Source organism: Canis aureus, chromosome 19, assembly GCF_053574225.1.
Source record: "Canis aureus isolate CA01 chromosome 19, VMU_Caureus_v.1.0, whole genome shotgun sequence".
NCBI lineage: Eukaryota > Metazoa > Chordata > Mammalia > Carnivora > Canidae > Canis > Canis aureus.
Window position 1 is genome coordinate 25,723,278 of NC_135629.1, and position 19,546 is coordinate 25,742,823.

At 42.5% G+C, this 19,546-nt stretch overlaps 2 long non-coding RNA genes across 2 annotated transcripts in view; one reads left to right on the top strand and one right to left on the bottom strand.

Annotated features, from left to right (window-relative positions):
• Nucleotides 1-2,603: 2,603 nt before the first annotated feature.
• Nucleotides 2,604-19,546, bottom strand: part of LOC144289775 (uncharacterized) — a 66,606-nt gene continuing 49,663 nt past the window's right edge. Inside the window, exons 7-8 of the long non-coding RNA XR_013357697.1 lie at nucleotides 6,867-6,945; nucleotides 2,604-2,974 (exon numbers count right to left, since the gene is read on the bottom strand). This is a non-coding gene — a long non-coding RNA (uncharacterized LOC144289775). The remainder of the gene's footprint in view (nucleotides 2,975-6,866; nucleotides 6,946-19,546) is intronic.
• The window catches only part of LOC144289776 (uncharacterized), a 47,393-nt gene continuing 40,574 nt past the window's right edge, over nucleotides 12,728-19,546 (top strand). The window contains exon 1 of the long non-coding RNA XR_013357698.1: nucleotides 12,728-13,212. This is a non-coding gene — a long non-coding RNA (uncharacterized LOC144289776). The remainder of the gene's footprint in view (nucleotides 13,213-19,546) is intronic.

A 19,546-nucleotide genomic window follows, 5' to 3' on the forward strand; every position in this document is an offset into this window, starting at 1 on the left:
ATGACAAAACAAATATTAGCCAACTTCATTATTATTTTTTTTAACTTTTGCAATTAGATGTAGTTTACATGTAAAGTTTGTAAGTTGAAGGTTCCAGGTGTGCTGATTGGATATATTTATATATTGCAGTATAATTACCACCATAGCATTAGGTAACACTTCTATTGTGTCACATAATTATCATTTCTTTTTTTGTGATTACAATAATTAAGATCTAGTCTCTTAGCCAATTTGAGGTTTATAATATAATATTGTTTATAATACAATATTGTCAACTGCAATCACTAGGCTGTGCATTAGAGCCCTAGGACTCACTTATCTACTGGTAGCAAGTATGTAACCTTAACATCTCCCAAGCCCCTGGTAGCTGCCATTCTACTCTCTGTTTTTGGGAATTGGGCTGTTCTAGATCCCACATATAAATGATAGCATATAGAGTTTCTCTCTCTCTCTGCCTGACTAATCTCACTCAGCATAATGACCTCAAGGTTTGTCCATGTTGCAGCAAACAGCAGGATTTACTTTTCTTGAGACTGAATAATATTTCATCTTATATATATTTTTTACATAGATATTCCTTTTATATATTTATATATATTCTTTTTCCATTCATCAGTTGACAGACACTTAGATTGTTTTCATATCTTAGCTATTGTGAATAATGCTATTACAAAAATGAGAGTACAGTTATCACTTCAATATCCTGTTTTCTTTTTCTGTGGGAATATATGCCCAGAAGTGGAATGCTAGATCATGTGGTAGTTCTATTTTTAATTTTTTGAGGAACCGCCATACTGTTTTCCATACTGGCTGCACCAATTTACATTGCTATCAGCAGTGCACAAGGGTTCCCTTTTCTCCAACCTGACCAACAGTTGTTATCTCTGTCTTCCTAATGATAGACATTCTAACAAGTGTGAGGTGCTACCACATTGTGGTTTTAATTTGCATTTCCCTGATGACAAGTGATGTTGAACATCTTTTCATGTACCTATTGCCATCTGGATGTCTCCTTTGGAACAATGTCTATTTAGTCCCTCTGTCCATTTTTTAATAGAATCTGTTGTTGTTATTGAGTTATATAAGTTCTTTTTCTTAAAAAAAGATTGTATTTATTTATTTTAGAGAGAGATAGAGCATGAGTGGGGAGAGGCAGAGGGAGACAGAGAATCTTAAGCAGGCTCCATGCACAGCATGAGGCCCAACTGAGGACTCAATCTCACAACTCTGAGATCACGACCTGAGATGGAATCAGGAATTGGATGCTTAACCGACTGAACCACCCACATGTCCCAAGTTATAGGAGTTCTTTATGTATTTTGGATATGGACACCATATATAATGTATGGTTTACAAATATTAGATTTTTTTAAAGAAAAGTAAGAGCCAGAATATTTCATTGGGACAGTGAGGAACATGTCTAAATGTTCGATAAACAAAGCATATCTGTATTCAAACATACAATTTAAGATGTCACATTTGGGTAATTAGCATTAGTGCTATTCTGGACCAAACTTGAAAAATCTCAGTGGCTTAACAATAAAGATTTCTTTCTACCTTGCATAATATCGAATGTAGATCAGAGACTATCTCCCTTTTACATGGAAGATTTGAAATCCAAAGTCACAAGAGCAAAGAAGAGAGAAATAGAGTTGGCACACAGCTGTTAACAGCCCTGACCTAGAAGTGATACAATTGCTTCCATGTACAATCCATTGGTCAGAAATAGTCACATGGCCCTGACCTAACCCCAAGGGAGCACACAGAATATCTGATGAGCAGTAACTATCTTGGCCACAGGTGCCATTATTAGACAAATATGATCTGCTTCACTTTTTATATTACCCATCTGGCTGCTGTGGATAATTAAATTTGCAAGTCCAGTGTATTTAATGGATTCCAAGTCAGAATACTGTGTCCCAGTTATGCTCTTTCTCAAGTCAGGGAAGCATAGACAGATGATTTTTTCTTTCCTTGGGAGATTCATCTCCTCTTACCACAGGAGAAGCAAAGAGCCTTTTTTCTTCCTATCAGGAGCAGGATGTTGTTCTAAGTTGAGTATACTTCTGACTGGGAAACTTTGAGAGAGAGAGTATAAAGTCATCAAGCAAAAGAAAAAGGAAGGGAGGAAAGTCTTATTATTCTGATTAGGGCCCCACAGGTATGAGGGATAGGAGGCCTTTTCAATTTGCAGCACATAAACCAGATCTCATTTTTCATTTTGGATTTGGAGATATGTAAACCTTGATGTCTTCCAGCATTTGAAGAATAATTCTCAGATGATAGACAAATGTCTGCACAGGTCCAATCAGTGGCATGAATCCAGGTGTTTGCCTGGAATGGAATTTTACCAAAAGCAGTTCAAGCTGCAGCTCTGGGTTGGGAAGAACATCATGTCGATCAATATAGCCAGGCATTGGAGCTTATTGGCTGGCCTCAGAACCAAAGGCCAGTGCTGATTGCCCAGCTGCCAAGGTTAATGAGACTATGTTGTAATCTCATCTTAAATGGATTTTCTGAGCCATGCACAGAGATAGATGGAGAGAGAAGCGAGCTGGAGACAAACAATCTGTGATGAGTGACGAGGCTTTGTCAGTTACACCCAACTTGTACAGTTCATAAATCAGAGAATATTTCCTGATCTGAAAATCTGGATTTGCAGCTTTGGTGATTATTTTTAGATAGGTTTTTGAGAGGTTACAAGTGGAGACTTGAAAACACAATTAAAACCCCAGAGGGGGGAAAAAAACAGAGAAGCCATCTGTGTGTGCTCAAGGAAAGAGAAGTGAATTTAATCTTTATACTCTTCAAAAAAGGAAGAAGGTGCTGTTGGCAGGTCCATAAAATATGTATGATGGCCAGGGTGGCAGAGACTCAAAGTCAAGGAGAGAATCATTTACCTGATGTCATCATTCTGCCTGAGTCGTCTGCTAAAGTTTCCTGAGCATCAATCATCCTGGTGCCATAATAATCTCTGAAAAGAAACAAAATTCTTACCTCAAAAAGATCACAGATTTGGCCTGTGACTTACCATTATAAATACTGGGAGACATTTTTTAGATGTTTACTAAAGTCAGGGAGACTTATTTAGATACTAATATTCTTTGGGGGGCTATGATGGTAGCTTTCCTGTATGCTTTGCTTTACTTCCTCCCCAAATACAGAAAACTCTGACAGTTTCATGATACTAATAAGACATCCAAAATATAACCTCTTGGGATCCCTGGGTGGCACAGCGGTTTGGCGCCTGCCTTTGGCCCAGGGAGCGATCCTGGAGACCCGGGATCAAATCCCACATCGGGCTCCCGGTGCATGGAGCCTGCTTCTCCCTCTGCTTATGTCTCTGCCTCTCTCTCTCTCTCTCTCTGTGTGTGTGTGTGTGACTATCATAAATTATATATATATATATATATATATATATATATATATATATATCCTCTTAAAACACCCTTGTGTGAAAATCAACCAGACCTTTACAACTCCTTTTTATTCTCCATTATACAAACAAGTGAAAAAACTTGAAAACCATCCTCAGTGAGGTTAACACTAGATACTGTATGTTTAACAAACCAAGAAAGACTAATCCTTACATTTTCAATTTTTTTCTTCTTTCAGTATTAAGCATAGTTATATCCGGTTGAAGGAAGATCACTGATGAACATCTTGCTTTCAGATGGTCTCATTTAGTCTCTAATACTGGTCATCAGTCTGTCTAGTGACTCTGTGATGTTATCAACATCCCTACAGTAATTTCCTTTACTGCGTAAATCAGGTGATCAGTTTCTGTTGCTTGCTACCCGAATTTTGGCTTGGTACATTATCTATTTTGTCTGGTGTTGGTGTTGCTTATGTCTGTGTGTAACTCACCAATGAGATGTAGCATCTTTCAGAATAGGTTAGCTTAATGTCTGCATCATATGTGCATCAAAACGCTCAAGGTAGAACCTCACATCCAAACAGTTAAAAGCATGGGTTCTGGAGTCACATCACACTGATTAAAGTCTCAGCTTCCTCCTTTACGAAGTGCATGACCTTGAGCAAGTTAGCAACCTTTCTAAGTCTTGGCTTTCTTGTGTAGACTTAAGAGTATCTCCCTGTTTTAATGCTTAAGGGTCCAGAGCATAAGAAGCATTTCCTAATTATTAGGTATTATCAGAAAAATAAATAAGTATTAGGTATTATTAGTATAACAAAACTAAATTATATTATTTTTTATTATTTTATATCATATTATATATCATGTATAATTATATCATATATGTTATATAAATTATGTGTTTATATGTATCACGTTACAGTTATTATTATAAGTATTCAATAAATGTACAATTAAATTAAGTTGTTTCTCAAAATGTAAGCTCAGTTCTAACTGACACTCTGAGGTGGTTTGATCGTTTTTAAGAAAAGTTTTCTAATTCTTGGTTTTTAAAAAATCTACATTAAAAGATTTCCCTTTGAAGGAAGTAATCATTTTTAATATGGAGGTTATTAAAATGTCAGCAGGGAGTTTTTCCATAATATGCTAGATTTTTCAACCTCTACCCAAGTAGTATTCAGCTAGTTGAACGTTGCTGTTGCTGAATCTTTTTTTTTCTTTTAAGATTTTATTTATTTATTCATGAGAGACAGACAGAGAGAGAGAGAGAGAGAGGCAGAGAGACACAGGCAGAGGGAGAAGCAGGCTCCATGCAGGAAGCCTGATATGGGACTGGACCCCGGGACTCCAGGATCACGCCCTGGGCCAGGGGCAGGCGCTAAACGGCTGAGCCACCCAGGGATCCCCTGAATCTTTTTCTTAATATATTGATGTTTTTCAAGAAAAGTCTGTGCATTTTGTCTGCCTGCATAGAGTGCTTCTCTGACCAGTTGCATTTTCCACAGAGTTGTAAGGGCTGTAAAGTCATCTTTTTCAGCCAGACGTCTCTCACTTGATCTTAGTATGGCACCTGACTCTAAAATGCTTCTATTATTCTTGCATCTTTGAAGGACTCTATCTGCTATCAGACCCACTGGTCAGTTTCATTCTTCAATCTGACCTCTCTAACAAATGGCATATATTTCTTCCTCCTTGGCATTGCAAAGGATCCTTCTGAGTTTCACTCGTCTTTTTTTTAGTGCTGATATCAGAAATTTTCTTTTGTTTTGCTGAGAAGTTTGCATCCCTAGATTAAAGTGATAATGCCTCAAGCATCCATCATGTCATCACAATGGTGAACAGGGACTGGTTTTGCTTTTATTTATATTTTTTTGGAAACCCCTAGTCCCCAGAAGAGTCTCATCATGGAACTGCTGCAGTTAAAGGAGAATTGATTTATCTGTTCCACCATTATTAATTGGGGATTTACAATGCGTAGGATTTGCTCAGAATGTTGGCCGATTCAAAGATGAATGTGACACATCCACTCATGTTGTAGAAGCAAAGAGTCTCAGAGGATGAAATTCTCTTCCGAAGATCAATGTTCATCTTTATTTCAAACTTACTGCACTGGTCCTTATTTGGAATATAAATACAATAAACTCCCCATAGACCTCCAAGAACTGAAGAATGCCAGAGAAAGATAGAGGAAGGGAGAAGAAGGTCATGAGGGGAAAAGGTTGTTCAGCATTATCTGCCTCCTCAGTATGTGAGAACTCTTCTCATCCAGTTTCACAAATAAGCAGCCAAGAGCCCCGAGAGGTCTAGAACCACTTCTGTGGTGACACAGCTGGAATGTGGCAGGGCCATGTAGAGGCCTGTGAGACCTGTCCTCTTCCCTCCTCATCTTGACACTGCCCCAGAGATGGGGTATAGAGGGGAATGGGTAGCAAAACAGGGCAACACACTGGACTAGCTGAAAGGCCCCAAATTGCTCTTGTCCCAAAATCTGAGAAGATGAGTAAAGTCAAAGAAAGAGCACCTGAATGACTTTGACTTCTATTAACGGTTACTACCTAATTAGAAGGAATTCGGTGTAGTCTGCTAAATTTCTAAATGTGTATTCATCTGCCAGTGTACATCTGGATGTCTCTCTTAGAGAAATACTTTCACACTGGTGGAAAAAATCATGTACATTAGTTGTAGAATTTTATATAGTGTGCAGAAATGGAAACAACACAAATATCCATTGATATTGGAATAATTAAATATATTCTAATAAGCCTATACCATTAAATGCTATACTGATAAGGTAAATCTATATGTGTAGAACTAAAAAGATCTTCAAAACACATTAAGTGAGAGAGATACAGCTTCCAGTTATGAAATGAATGAGTTATGGAGATAAAAGGTACAGCATAGAGAATATAGTCAATACCATTATAATAGCATTGTATGGTGACAGATGGTAGCTGTATTTGTGGTAAGCAGAGCATAATATATAGACTTGTCAAATCACTGTGCTGTACACCTGAAACCATTGAAACATTGTATGTTGACTTAATTTTAAAAACACACATTAAATGAAAAGAATCACATAGCAAAAAAAATGTATGTAGAACGATCATATGTATGTAAAATTAATTTAAAATTCGGTATTTCAGAAAAGGGAATGTTGAGTTAAGAAGAGGAAAATAATACTTCCAAATTTGGGAGAGAGAGACAGAGAGCAAGAGCATTGACTGCTTCATGTAGAAAGTGGTATTTGAATGAGAATTTGGAGTGTAGTGGAATATAAAGATAGAAAAATTTATCCAGAGCCACCTAGCTAATAGGGAGCTGAGCCAAGGTAGGTATCCAGTTCCATCTGAATCCAGAGTTGGGGGCTTTTAGATAACTTTCCTCTGACAGTACAAATTCTAAATCGCAAATATAAGCTGTAGACATCATCCTACCTCTTCTGCCTAAGGTAGAGGTACAAGATATATACTTAATATTATTAAGTATTTACCTATGTTAGGTGCTCTACTCGAGGCAGTGTGGAATATCCAGATGAATTAGAGTTGTTCCTGGCCTTGATAGCTTGAGGTCTGGTAGGGGAAAAAAAGAAGATGCATTTATAAATATTTTTCATGTATAAAAATTAAACAGACTCTAGGACAAAATTATAGGGAAATTCAAAAGAAGGATTCATGAGCCAAAAGGAAAGATGCTTCCAGCTAGGGGATTAGAAGATATACCAGGTAAAATGTGTTAAAACACAAGAAACAGAAAACTAACAGCGACTGAAACCATAATTTTTAATTTCTTAGCAAGAAGTCTGAAGCTGGCTATTCCTAAGTGGATTCAGCATCTCAACAATGTCATTAAGGACATAGGTTTTTCCTGTCCTCCTCAGTAACCCTTCATCGTTGGGCTTGTCGCACATTGTCCAGATGGCAGTCACAGCTCCAAGCATGTCAACCACATTGGATAGCAGGAAGCAGGAGGTAGCCAGGCAGCAAAGAGAATAGGGGGTGGGCTTTTAATGAGAGACAGTCTCTTGGCATCTCTCTGGACAAACTTTTCCCCAGACGCCTCCTTCAGTCATTTCTTCTTACAGTTCTTTGGCCAGAATGGATCATAAGCTCCTCCACCCTGAGGAGTGTGGTGAGAGTTCGACCCTGACTTTTCCACCCTATCATGGAATCCTGGGTAGGGAAAAGGAGCTCTGTGGCACTGGGGAGCCCCTGAGGGTATCTGCCACAGGTTCTGTGGAGGAAGCAGTACGGGTTGGATCTGAAACAATGGTGAAAAGAATATTTGTTGGATCATTGATCCAACATCACTTTTCTAAGAATTGACCCTGCCCAGCTCCAAGAGGTAGTTGCCAAGATCATACAACATGTTCCTGCCTTCTGGGAATCATTATGATAGAGTTATATAGATACTGCCAAATTGGTCTTCGTTTTGTCTGTTCCTCTCCAGGGGCATTTCTAACTTTCTTTTATTGAAGCTAGTTGTGTAAGCGTTGTACTCCTGCTTGGCCGTCAGGCAATACGATTGTTAATCCTCTGCGCTCAGTTTCTGGCATCAGTCAAGATCTCAAACGTTTTATCAGAAAGAATTTAACAGAAAGGACCATTAACCATGCATAAGGAAACCAAAAAGGCACAAAAGGGACACTAAGGTATCACAGAGGTACCAAGCGTAGAAAGCTTGCTGCCATCCCAGGTGTTAGGGGAATGAAAAGGTTGGGTTATTACCTCTTAATAGAAACCCTTAGGAGAAAGGAGAGTGGGAAGAAGGGAAGGAATGGGAAGGAGGGAAAGTAAGAGTCTTGGCAGAGGAGCCCTTCCCCACCCCACCCCAACCCCGCCCCCCACCCCCCCACCCTCGCCCTCACTGGAGCTAAGTCCTTAGAGGCTTTGGTGCTTGCTGGTAGTAGAATCTCTAAAGAGTTTGATGCGTCTGGTTCTGGGAATGGAAAGACCTGAAACTGGAACCAATGGATGCTGCCAAGTTTAAAACCCAATGCTGGAGAGGTGCTGACAGCAACAACACACAAAACCAGCAGGAGCAGGTCTCTTCTCTCTCCTCCTTGCATCCTTTCTCTAGCCTGCCCCATGGGCGAACCTAATGGGAAGCTGCTGGCAAAACAGAAGTGGAGCTTGTAGGGTATGGCCCCAGAGTCACTAGCAGAGTATAGATTTGGAGCTAAAATAGCTTAATAACCAGCCCAGCCTTTGTTATTATTGTTAGCACATCCTTATTAAGTGGATGTAACAATAGAACCCCCCTTACAGCATTATTTTGAGGTTTCACTGAGGTAAATCATGGAAAGTCATTAGCAGAATGCTGAGAACCTCACAAGCACTAAGAGAGTATTGGTGGGTGTTATTACTCTTTACTCAACAAGTATTTGTTGGGTACCTATTATGTGCCAGGCACAGATCTAAGTCCTGAAAAAAACAGTGGTGACCCAGAAATACAAGGTCCCTGTCCCTGTGGCACGTGAATTCTCGTGAGAGGAAATCCATAATAAACAAGTGTTTCAGAAGATGATATGTGGTGTGTACATAACAAAACAATTTTGCCATCAAGAGTAACATGGAAGAGGTTACCTAGGATTTGGTGGCTAGCAGCTTGGAAGATAAAAACACAGGCTATGGACAGGGACAATATTTGAGACATACTTACACTGAAAAAACTATTATTTTCCTGAAATTCACATTTAAATGTTTTTGTCTGGAAACTCTTCACCCAGAGTAAGAAGTTTGCTTTTTTTTCTTTTTTTTTTTTCTGTCTGCAGCGAGAAGCCAATGGTAGGGTTTTCAGAGGCACAGTGGGATGATTTGTGTTTTACTAAGATCATTCTGATTATTTTGGAGAATAGATGATAAAGAGGTAAGAGCATGGCCATTGCAGTGGTCCAGGACGGAGAGCAAAGTGACATAGACTCGGTAGCAGAGGAGGCTGAGAAAAGTAGTTTGGGGAGATACATTTTGGAGATAAAGATCCAAGGACTTGTTTATGAAATATTTTCCGAAGGGAGAGGTATAGACGAGAAAAAGAGGAAAATGAAGGATGTTCCTAGGATTTTGGTCTCAGCAACTGGGTAAATTTTCTTATGATAAGAAAGACTCAAATAGTGTTTACAGTGGGCCATGTTCACTTCTAAGCACTTCACATATATGAACTCATTTGGTATTAACTCATTTAATCCTCCCTATGAATTAGGGACTATAAGAGTTATAGGGAGACTTATCCCCATTTTACAGATGAGAAAAATAAGGCAACAAAAGGGGAAGTAATGTGCCCAAGGCCATGCAGATGATATGTTGCAGAGTCAGGTTTCTAACCCAGGCAGCCTGGGTCAAGTCTGCACTCTTGATTGCCACGCTCTGCTGTCTCTTGCGGTATTGGGCACATGATGGGCACTCTGTAAAGAGTTGTTGAATCACTAAACGGTTGAGCGAGCGGGAGGATAGTTCTATAAATGGGGTCCCCACACTGGTCTAATGTTTATTTTTATACAGGGTGGCCACTATGTCCTTATGCATGCCAGGTAAATGTTATCAGTGTGCTTTTCTCCATTCTCCACACGAATTTTAGTTTTCCCTCCATCCTTCTGGACATCGTCTCAGATGTCAATGTTGGAAGTCATTAAAAGAATACCTACGAGGTGTTTTTAAGGTGCAAACTGTTATTAAGTGGAGTTGAGAAACACTCTTTTGTGATGCCCCCAAGTGTAATGGCACATGTAGTTAAGTCTGAACTCCAAGGAGTTTGGTATCAAATTCACATTGCATCTAATTCACATTGACTCTATCAACAACTAAATTTGTCAACCTGGAGGCCTCCCATAATACTTCTAGCGGGAGGTAATCTAGTGTGGTGGTGAAGGCTGCCATTGCCTGGGTAGGTACAGAGTCTCAGGTTGAATAATGGCTCTGCTCTGGCCTAAAGCAAGTAACAACTTCTTTGTGCTTAGCTTCCTTGTTTATAAATTAGAAATAGTAACAGTGCCAAACATTGGATGATTGTTAGGGCTGAAAAGATCATGCTTTTAACTAGTATCTGACTGAATAAAGTGCAGAATAAAAGTTGGCGTCTATTATTTTTATATCTAATTCTGACCTAGGAGAAAGCTAGTCATATCAGGTCCACTAGAAGTATCCATAGCTATCTAGTAAGTTCTTGCCTGGAATGTGCCCTGGTTCTCACAACCTAGCTGGCTGCTTGAGGAAAAAGCATGATTTTGTTCTCACTACCATCTCTTACCACACTCTCTCTTCCCTTGGCTTTGGGAGCTCTATCCTGGAATCCCTCCCACCTCTCAAGACAAAGGGACAAGTGTCCTTTTGGAGGTATTAATGATATGGCCCGGATCTTCCAGGCCTATTGTGGCTCCCACCTTGGATTCCATCTTAGCTTCAGAGGAAGTGCACACCCAGGAACTTGGAAGCAAACTACTACATCCACGTTTTCCATTCAGATCACCAAATTGGTAAGTGAGTTGAAGTGACTAATGGATATTAAATATCAAATGCCCATCTAGGACAAGGAGTGGAGTTTATAGGGTTTCTCATATTATTACTGAGAGATGCTGGCATCTGAGTAGTGAAAGCACCAAAGAAAACAACTCTGCAAGGAGACACATCTCAATATCTGTTTGCACCATTAACAGAACATTAATTCATCTTTATGGCAACATCACTGAGGAAAATAATCTCAAAGATCATGTTACATCAGAGATCCTGGGCAGCTCAGTCAGTAGAGCATGTGACTCTTGATTTCGACTCAGGTCATGATCTCAGGGTTGTGGGAGCCCTTTCCGTGCTCAGTAGAGAGTCTGCTTGAGGATTCTCTCCCTCCCCTTCTGCCCCTCCCTCTGCTCAAGTGCACACTCTCTCTATAAATAAAATAAATATTTTTAAAAAGCAAAAAAAAAAAAAAAAATTAAAGAGCACGCTACATCCAATAAAACTAATTCTTTAGGAAACAGGTGAACCTACTCTAAGAAAACCTTCTATGCCTAAATATAAGCACATAAAATAGGTAGAAATTGGGGATGTTCCTTCACTTAACAAAAGGAAGTGAATTATTTTATTTTTAGCTTCAAAGCAAAATTTTTCCTGGAATTTGTTGAAGCATGAGCTATGAAACACATTTAAAATGTGATCTGATTCACATGAAATTTCCCTCTTTTATATCCCGCCTTTTACACTGATCAGTTCAATCACTTTGTCTCTCTAAACATCATGTCCTGGTTTGTAAAATAAGGGGCATAGGATGAATAATTTCAAAGTCCTATCTAGGAGCAAAATCCTGTTTGTGGGACTGGAGAGTAGTTTAACATATGAATTCATTTTTTTCTATGTACAGTTTTCTTTTACTCTTTTCCCTCATTTAAGCAGATAGCAGATTCTGGGCTTCGGAGCCCCCAATACAATTTTGTGGCAAGGCAGAAAGCAGAGAGAACTTACCTTCTTGAGAGCAGAGGCAAAGAGGGTAGTGTTGAGAGTGAGCTTGGAGAAACCTGAAGGCAAAAGTGCCATGGGGCCAGAATCCCAGGGTTCAGAATCCCAGAGAAAATTGGCTCAGAGGAGCATCGAGGCATCAGTGGAGATGAGCCCTGTGTCCCAAGCTTCCTGCTGAAGCAGTCACAAGTTTCAGAACCAGCCACTGGGGGTATAGTGGGTGATAGTGGTATGCCCAAGACCATCTCTGTGGTCTGACAGCCAGAAGGCACCCCCACCACACCACCCCTAGGCTCAGAGGTAGGCCCTGGGAATGGAAGAGTCAGGAATCCCAAAAATGACTGAGATGAAAATTCCCACCAGTATGGCAGGATAGGGCCTCAATATGACAATTGAATTGGCCCAGTTATATGAACAGATGTGATGTGATGTTCCAGGAATGTTAAATATAAGGAGGGACTGCATCCATACTCAACTGTAGGTCTAGATCGCAGTATTTGTGGTCCTTCATTCTTTCCAAATTTTCTGTTACATCCTCTCTCTCCCCATTTGTATCCAATCCTTTTATTTCTCCTCTTTTCAAAACCGTACAACTCTCATGAACCAATGTTGAAATGATTCCTTTCGGAGCCTTTTTTTTTCTTTCTTCTTCCTTGGAGAACTCAAGGGTTTACAGAAACTGTTGGGGACTCTAGGGATGCTGCTCTCTGGGAGGCACTTGACAAGCACTCCCCTTGGTTGGATTCAAGCCGGGCACTGCAAAAGCTGTGAGGACTCCATGCACCATGAAAAGTTTGGGCGGTGTGATGTTGGATGGAAGTCCATTTATATCTCTGGGTTTCCATTTTTAGAATTAAGTGCAGAGCTGGGTCCCTGAGAGCCACAGCCTGAGCGCCCATGAATGGCTGAGCAGACTGTGCCTTCCTCAAGGATGCCCTGGCCATTTGGGGGTTGGGGCTGTGCCAGGGATGGGCAGGGCCAGGGCAAAAGGGCTGCAGCCCCCCATGCACTCAGCGGTCCTGCACCCCGGGGGACATGCTTGCACTAGCATTTTCCTCCCCCCCACGGAGAAGCAGCAAGACTACCCCAGCCCCTATTATAGCCACAGAGTCCAGCTCAGATACTCTGTGATGCCAATTTGCTAAGCTTTTCCCTCTAAATGACTTTGCTTCTAGCAGTTTCCGGGGGTGGGGATGGGGGAGCTTTCCTAAATATATTCCTTGTTTCTCTTTGAAGCACTTTTAAGTGTGTGTGTGTGTGTGTGTGTGCATACAATTGCAAGAAAGTCCATGAGAAGAAAGCATTGTAAGAACCTTGCCACCATGGCACGCACCACCTGCAAGCTCCTTAAAGACAGCTGCAAAATCAGGTTGTTCCTTGAAGTCCGCCCAACAGGTATGAAAACTAAGCCCGGCTCAGGCCTCAGATCAGCAGCGGGGTGCGGTGGGGGGATGGCAGGGGCGTTCGCGGTCCCGCCACCCCTCGGCCCGGAGCGCGTGCCCGGGGCTGTGCTTCTGGAAACTGCAGCGTGGCGGGGCCCCAGGGCCAGCGGGGAGGAGATGCTTGCAGGGGACCTCGGCCCCGGCGGTGGGCGACCGTCCTGAAGTCGCGGCCACCGGCCCAGCTGGCGTTTCTCAGAAGTCCCGCGGTCACCCGTGACCGAATCGGGGCGAGCTCCGGGTGGGGGAGCGATGGCCTCCCGGGGAGACCGTCCTCCCATCCGAGCTCGGCCCGCGGAAGGCGGAGGCCTGGCTTCAATGAGGCCTTTGTTGTCGGATCCCCGGGGCGGGGGGCGAAGCGGGGGGGGGGGGGGGGGGGCTGCTATTTGAATGCAAATGAGACACCTGCGCGCATCGGCCCCCCTCCCCGCGCGCCCCCTCCCCGCCTCCCCGGGGGCCAGCGGAGCGCAGCCGGCCCCCCACCCCCTGAGCTGCAGCGAGCAGCTGAGGGAGGGCGCCCCGGGATTGCAAGGGGACCCCCGAGCCCCCCACCCCACCACCACCACCACCACCACCACCACCACCCCCGCAGGTGGCCGTGGGGAGCCCCCCAGCCCCCGCGCCTCGCCGCCTCCTCCGGCTCCCCGGCTGGGAGCGCACCGCTGGGTGCTTTCTCCTGGTGTCTGGTTGCAGCGACGCGAGGCAGTTGAAGGGGAGTCCTGCTTGTAATTAAATTTCTCCAAACTCAGAGCTGTTTTCCCTCCGAATTGTCTAAGAGGCCGGGAAACATTGCAAAGAGCTGGAGAAAGCGAGCCAAATTCAGAAAGGTTGGAGAAGGAGAGGAGTCCCGGGGTGAATGCTACTACTAATAGAAGGTTTCTTAAGAGTGATGCCAAGCACCGTATGGTGTATTATAGTCCTTCATAGAGCCTGAAATACGTGAATATGAACATATATAGCAATCGTCTTACAGATGTAGTATAGATAACTATGACAATGTGTTATAGATGTTATGAGACACAATATTCGTAGTTTTCAAAAAGAATGTTAATAGTGTTTCAAAAATTGGAGGACCACTCCGAAATCATAAAGTTTTAAGAGGAAGAGGAGACAAAGGGAAAATTATAATTATTTTATAATTATTCTAATGCAATTTATATTTAACATGTGGTTACATGGGATGCCCGGATAGCTCAGTGGTTGAGCACCTTGCCTTCTGCCCAGGGCGTGATCCTGGAGTCTCAGGATCGAGTTTCACATCGGGCTCCCTGCATGGAGCCTGCTTCTCCCTCTGCCTATGTCTCTGCCTCTCTCTCTGTATCTCTCATGAATAAATAAATAAAATCTTAAAAAATAATAATAATGTGTAGTTGCATATAATATTGTGTATCATAATTATTGCTTATGTGATACGATAATATAGGATGTAAGTGTAACTATATGTTAGTTATTATTATTATTGAAGATAGCATTTACTGATGGCTTTACCAGGCACTGTGCTAAACATTTTACAGGCATTGTATTACCTAATGTGAACAATAATCCTATGATGTAGGATTCCGTGGGGGTTTTCCTCCTTTTTTAAAATTACTGTTTCATTGAGAGATGATTTCCATACCATACAATTTACCCATCTAAAGTATTTAACTGGGTGGTTTTTAGTACATTCAGAGTTTGCAACCGTAACCACAGTCAACATTAGAAAATTTCATCACCCCAAAAAGAGACTCCGTACCCACTCTTCATTCTCCTCTCCCACCAGCCCTAAGTAACCACTAACTACTTTCTATCTCTTATGGATTTGCCTATTCTAAACATTTCATATAAATGAAATCGTAGCACATGTAGTCTTTTGTAGCTGGCTTCTTACATTGAGCATCATGTGTTCAAGGCTAATCCATGTTGGAGCATGCACCAATGCTTCATTCCTTTCTCTGACAGTGTAATACTCCATTTGCTTATCCATAATAGGCATTTGGGTTGTTTCCACGCTGGGATTTTTATCAATGTCACTCTGGGTATCAATGTGCAAGATTTTGTATGGTTGTATGCTTCCATTTCTCTTGACAGTACTGAGTTTTTACCCTCCTTCTATAGAAGAAACTGAGGTACAGAAATGTTAGGTAACTTGCCCAAAGGTCACACAGCTCATTAATGCTCTGAGACTCAAACCCATGTTCTGGCTCAGGCTCCGAGCTACTCCCTCTGTGGCCCCCAAGTTTATCAAAGGTTAATATGTGGAGGGCGGGGACTCCTGTCCCTCAGGGGATCTGGAAAGACTCTGAGAAGAAACGTAGCAGGAAGAGTTTCTCTGGAAGCTAGGATGAACTCTCTCCCATTAAGGCTGGTTAGTTAAGCCTGGGAGTGATTGCCAAGGGAGGAGTGAATTCCCCTCTCGAGATGAAGAAGCCTCTCTGGGGATCTTTAAGACATAGCGGGATGGATCCCTCACTCCTGGGAATGGTGTTTGGCTCAAGGCTGTCCAAATGGCAGCCCTCATTCTGCATCTGGTGTCCAAATGGTGTTAACAGGGGCCAGGCCATTATTTGGGCCTCTCTCAACCCTGCTCAGCCCTGACCGCACCCCCAGCCAGCCCAGCCTGCTTCCAAACCTCCGCCCTACAGAGCAGGACCTCCCAGACCTCCTTGTTCATCCCAGTCCATGACCTACCCCTCCCTCTGGCTCCCACTTGGGTGTCTGCAGAGGGAGCTAGGCAAGGTCTGCTGAATCAGGGCCTTCACTGGGTGGAGAGAAAGGTGATGAGGTTTGGGGAGGGTAGGAGCAGGGAGGGCCAGGGGAGCCATTTCAGAATATTCAGGGCAGGGCAAGGCAGGGTGGAAGAGGAGAGGATCCACAAAGCTTCCCTAGGGGAGGTGATACTAGAACGTGAGACCCCTGCCCCTGTGTCGCTTTTAGAACCAGTGTCATTGATATACTTTTAGGGGATATGAGTTTTCTTCTTAAACAGTTCAACTAAAGAACCAATCCTGAATCCTGAATTTGTTACTGTGCCAGCTGTAGAGAAAACAAAATCCTCAAGCTTTTTCAGAAATGCAGTAGAAACAGTTTCAGCTTTAAAGTCTGACCCAGAGCCTGTCGCTCACTAGCAATATGACCCTGAACAATTTTCTTAGCCTTGCACGGATTCCATTGCTTTCATGTATAAAATGAGAGTAATAGTAGCAAGACTGCCCAGCTCAGCTATGGCCCAGTGTATGTTCTTAGCAACTACACCTCTGCAGCTTGTTGTAATGTGGGAACAAGGAGGGTCCACAGGCTGATGATTTGGGGGAACAGTGGTTTAAAAAAAGCTAAACAGGTTTCATTCTTATACTATTTCTGAGGATATTTAATATACCAGCCTGCATTAAGAACATCTAAGAAGGACCCCATCCTGTTGCATTTGGCAAGTTTACTTAACCGTGGAAATTTGGGGGGTATAGCATTCAAGGTAGAGGTTGCAAACTGGAAGGTTCAAGGGCCAAATCTGGCCAACAGATGTAGAGTTCTCTGACGAGCACAGGGCTGCTTAATGTCTCCAATATTTCAGTCTCGTGAGATTTCACACATACATCATGATTTTTTACATAAAAATGAGCTTTTCAGCTACTTTTGAAAAAAATCTAAAGATAGGGTCAAGCTGAGTACTTGTTTCCACATGGTGACAGTGGGCCAGAAAATGGGTGACTGGAGCAGCAGCTGCTCTGTCTAGAAGGAGCACACGCTCTGCACTTAAGCACTGGCCCCTGGGACATTCCAGTTTTTGACCCTCTGAGAGTCTAGTGCTAATCAAATGCTCAGATAAGGAATGCAAAATGGTGAATTTTGTCCACACACCCTTTCATTAGAGAACTGTTGAGCACGTGCTCATTCATCATCTTTTCATGCGTTGCTGAATGACATAAGATGTACATTATAAAGCCTATACCAAGAATAATGTAATAGGATGAGATTTAAAAAGAGATATAAGTTCAGGGATCCCTGGGTGGCACAGCGGTTTGGCGCCTGCCTTTGGCCTAGGGCGCGATCCTGGAGACCCGGGATCGAATCCCACATCGGGCTCCCGGTGCATGGAGCCTGCTTCTCCCTCTGCCTGTGTCTCTGCCTCTCTCTCTCTCTCTCTGTGACTATCATAAATAAATAAAAATTTTAAAAAAGAGATATTAATTCAAAGTTTCCCTCTTGATCCTACACTTTTTGGAGGCCAGGGTACAGCTCCTCATCCAGAGCTGGCACCAAGTCAGGGCTGACTCATGGTCATTTTCACGAGTAATGGTTGGTTGATGGGATACAAAGATATCCAACGCGCTTATTAGAGTAAAGCTGAGCGTGGAACCACCTTTCCCGTAGCTTACACTGGGCTCAATGTCTTGTGTACCTGAGCTCCTCTAACCTTACACGGAGATTATGAATTAGATGCTATTTTGCTTTGACTTTGTCCTTGGGGATTGTTTCTTCTTCCTTTTAACTATGTCCAGTAGCATAAACAACAGTTTTGGGAACCCAGGCTGTGCCTAAAATACCAATATAGGTCAAGGCCACTCTAAACAAAGAGAGAAATTGGTGCACAATATTTCCCCCCCAGATGTTGGTGAAGTGCTTGTGTTAGCCAAAAAAAACCGGGAAAAATATTACACAACTTAAAGGAACTCTTCAAGTCTTGAAGTAGCCACAATCCATTATGGTCCCCGAGGGAGTCATAGAAGAGAGTAAATAGTAACTACTCCTGAAGTCGTCTGAGATTTTAGATGAAAGGCTCACACAGAAGCCTTTCTTAAAAGTGTTCCTTATTATGTCAATTTGGACTTAAATTTTCAATGTTTCAACCTCATCCCCCAACAAATTTTCAAAATAGCAAATAGCCATGCAACCGATAATGTTTGGTTCCTTCTTAAAATCTGGTAAATGAGGCAGAGGGAAGCAATTTCAACTGGGCAAGGGAGTCATCTCCACCCGACCTTCAACCAGAACATTTTGAGTACAGCCTCAGAAGTCCATGAAAGCCTTAAGGAATCCACATTTCCTGTAATTCTGCTACCCCTACCACCCAGTGCTAAGACTTAGCACACCGTTCATCTGGGCAGTGGAGGAAGCAGCCATTTCCATACTCTCTTGGGACATGAAGCCATTCCACAGAGTGGCCTCATGGTCAAGACTCTGGGCTCTGGAATCCTCCCTAGGTTCCAATTCCCACCCTACCACTTATTAATTGGATGGCCAGGGCAAGTGATGTAATATTTTTAGACCTCAGTTTTCTCCACTATAAAATGAGAATAATAAGAGCACCTGCCTTGTAAAAAAGAGAGAATATATGTAAAGTGATTGGTGCAGTGGTTGGGCAGACGGCAAGTGTCCAGTATGTGTTGTTTACTGTATTGCAAACAACGAGCTACTTCACTTGCTTTTATGCTCTCAAGATGAGAAATTTAGCTGTCCTCATTTAACTCTTGGAATCTCCTCTTTTTCAGCTGCTCTGATCCGTGACTCCATGATTTAAGCCAGACATTAGAAACCAGATAGAAAATATATTTGCCTTTGCAGGCCATAAACTCTCTGTCACAACGACTCAGCTCTACCTTAGCAGCTCAAGAGTAGCCATAGACCGTATGTAAGTCAATGGGCATGGCTGTGCTCCAATAAAACTTTGCTTACAAAAATAGACAACAGGATTTGGTCCACAGGTCACAGCTTGCTGCCCCCTGATTTAGGCTCTGTTTCTCCCCAAAATGTGCAAAAAGCAGGCAAGAGGCCACTTGGGATAGCCAGGTGTTCAGCACATGTTCTTTAGATGGAACAAGGAAAAGAAGCTTGGCTTATGTGGGTAGAAGGGAAATGAGAGAAATTGAGTCCTCTCTTCCCCTCAGAAGTCACCTAGAGTCTTTGCATAACAGAACAGTCTCAAAGTGGAAGGGAAAAGTGCTGGTGCGTAGGGAGAGGGAAGTAGAAGCAGTGTTTGGTGCAGCCAGTGAGAGTGTTGTACTCCCAGTGCTCCAGGCTCCTGCTATATGTTGCTATGTTTCTCAGTGCTCAAAATCCCTGGCACTTGGAGGAGAAGCCTGCAAATGTGCATGCCAAGGAGAGCTCTGAAATGTTTCCATAACCATCCCTTCAAAGTACTCTTGGTTGTGCCATATGGAGAAGACACCAAACATTCCCAGAAGCTTGCTGAAATCTTAAAGAAAGGGGCATTTGAGAAAGATACTTTCTAGCATTTTTGTGTGTTCCTCAGCACCAAGGAGGATATTGGATTTCCCCTACCTCTCCCACCTAACAAAAATATCTTTTCGAAT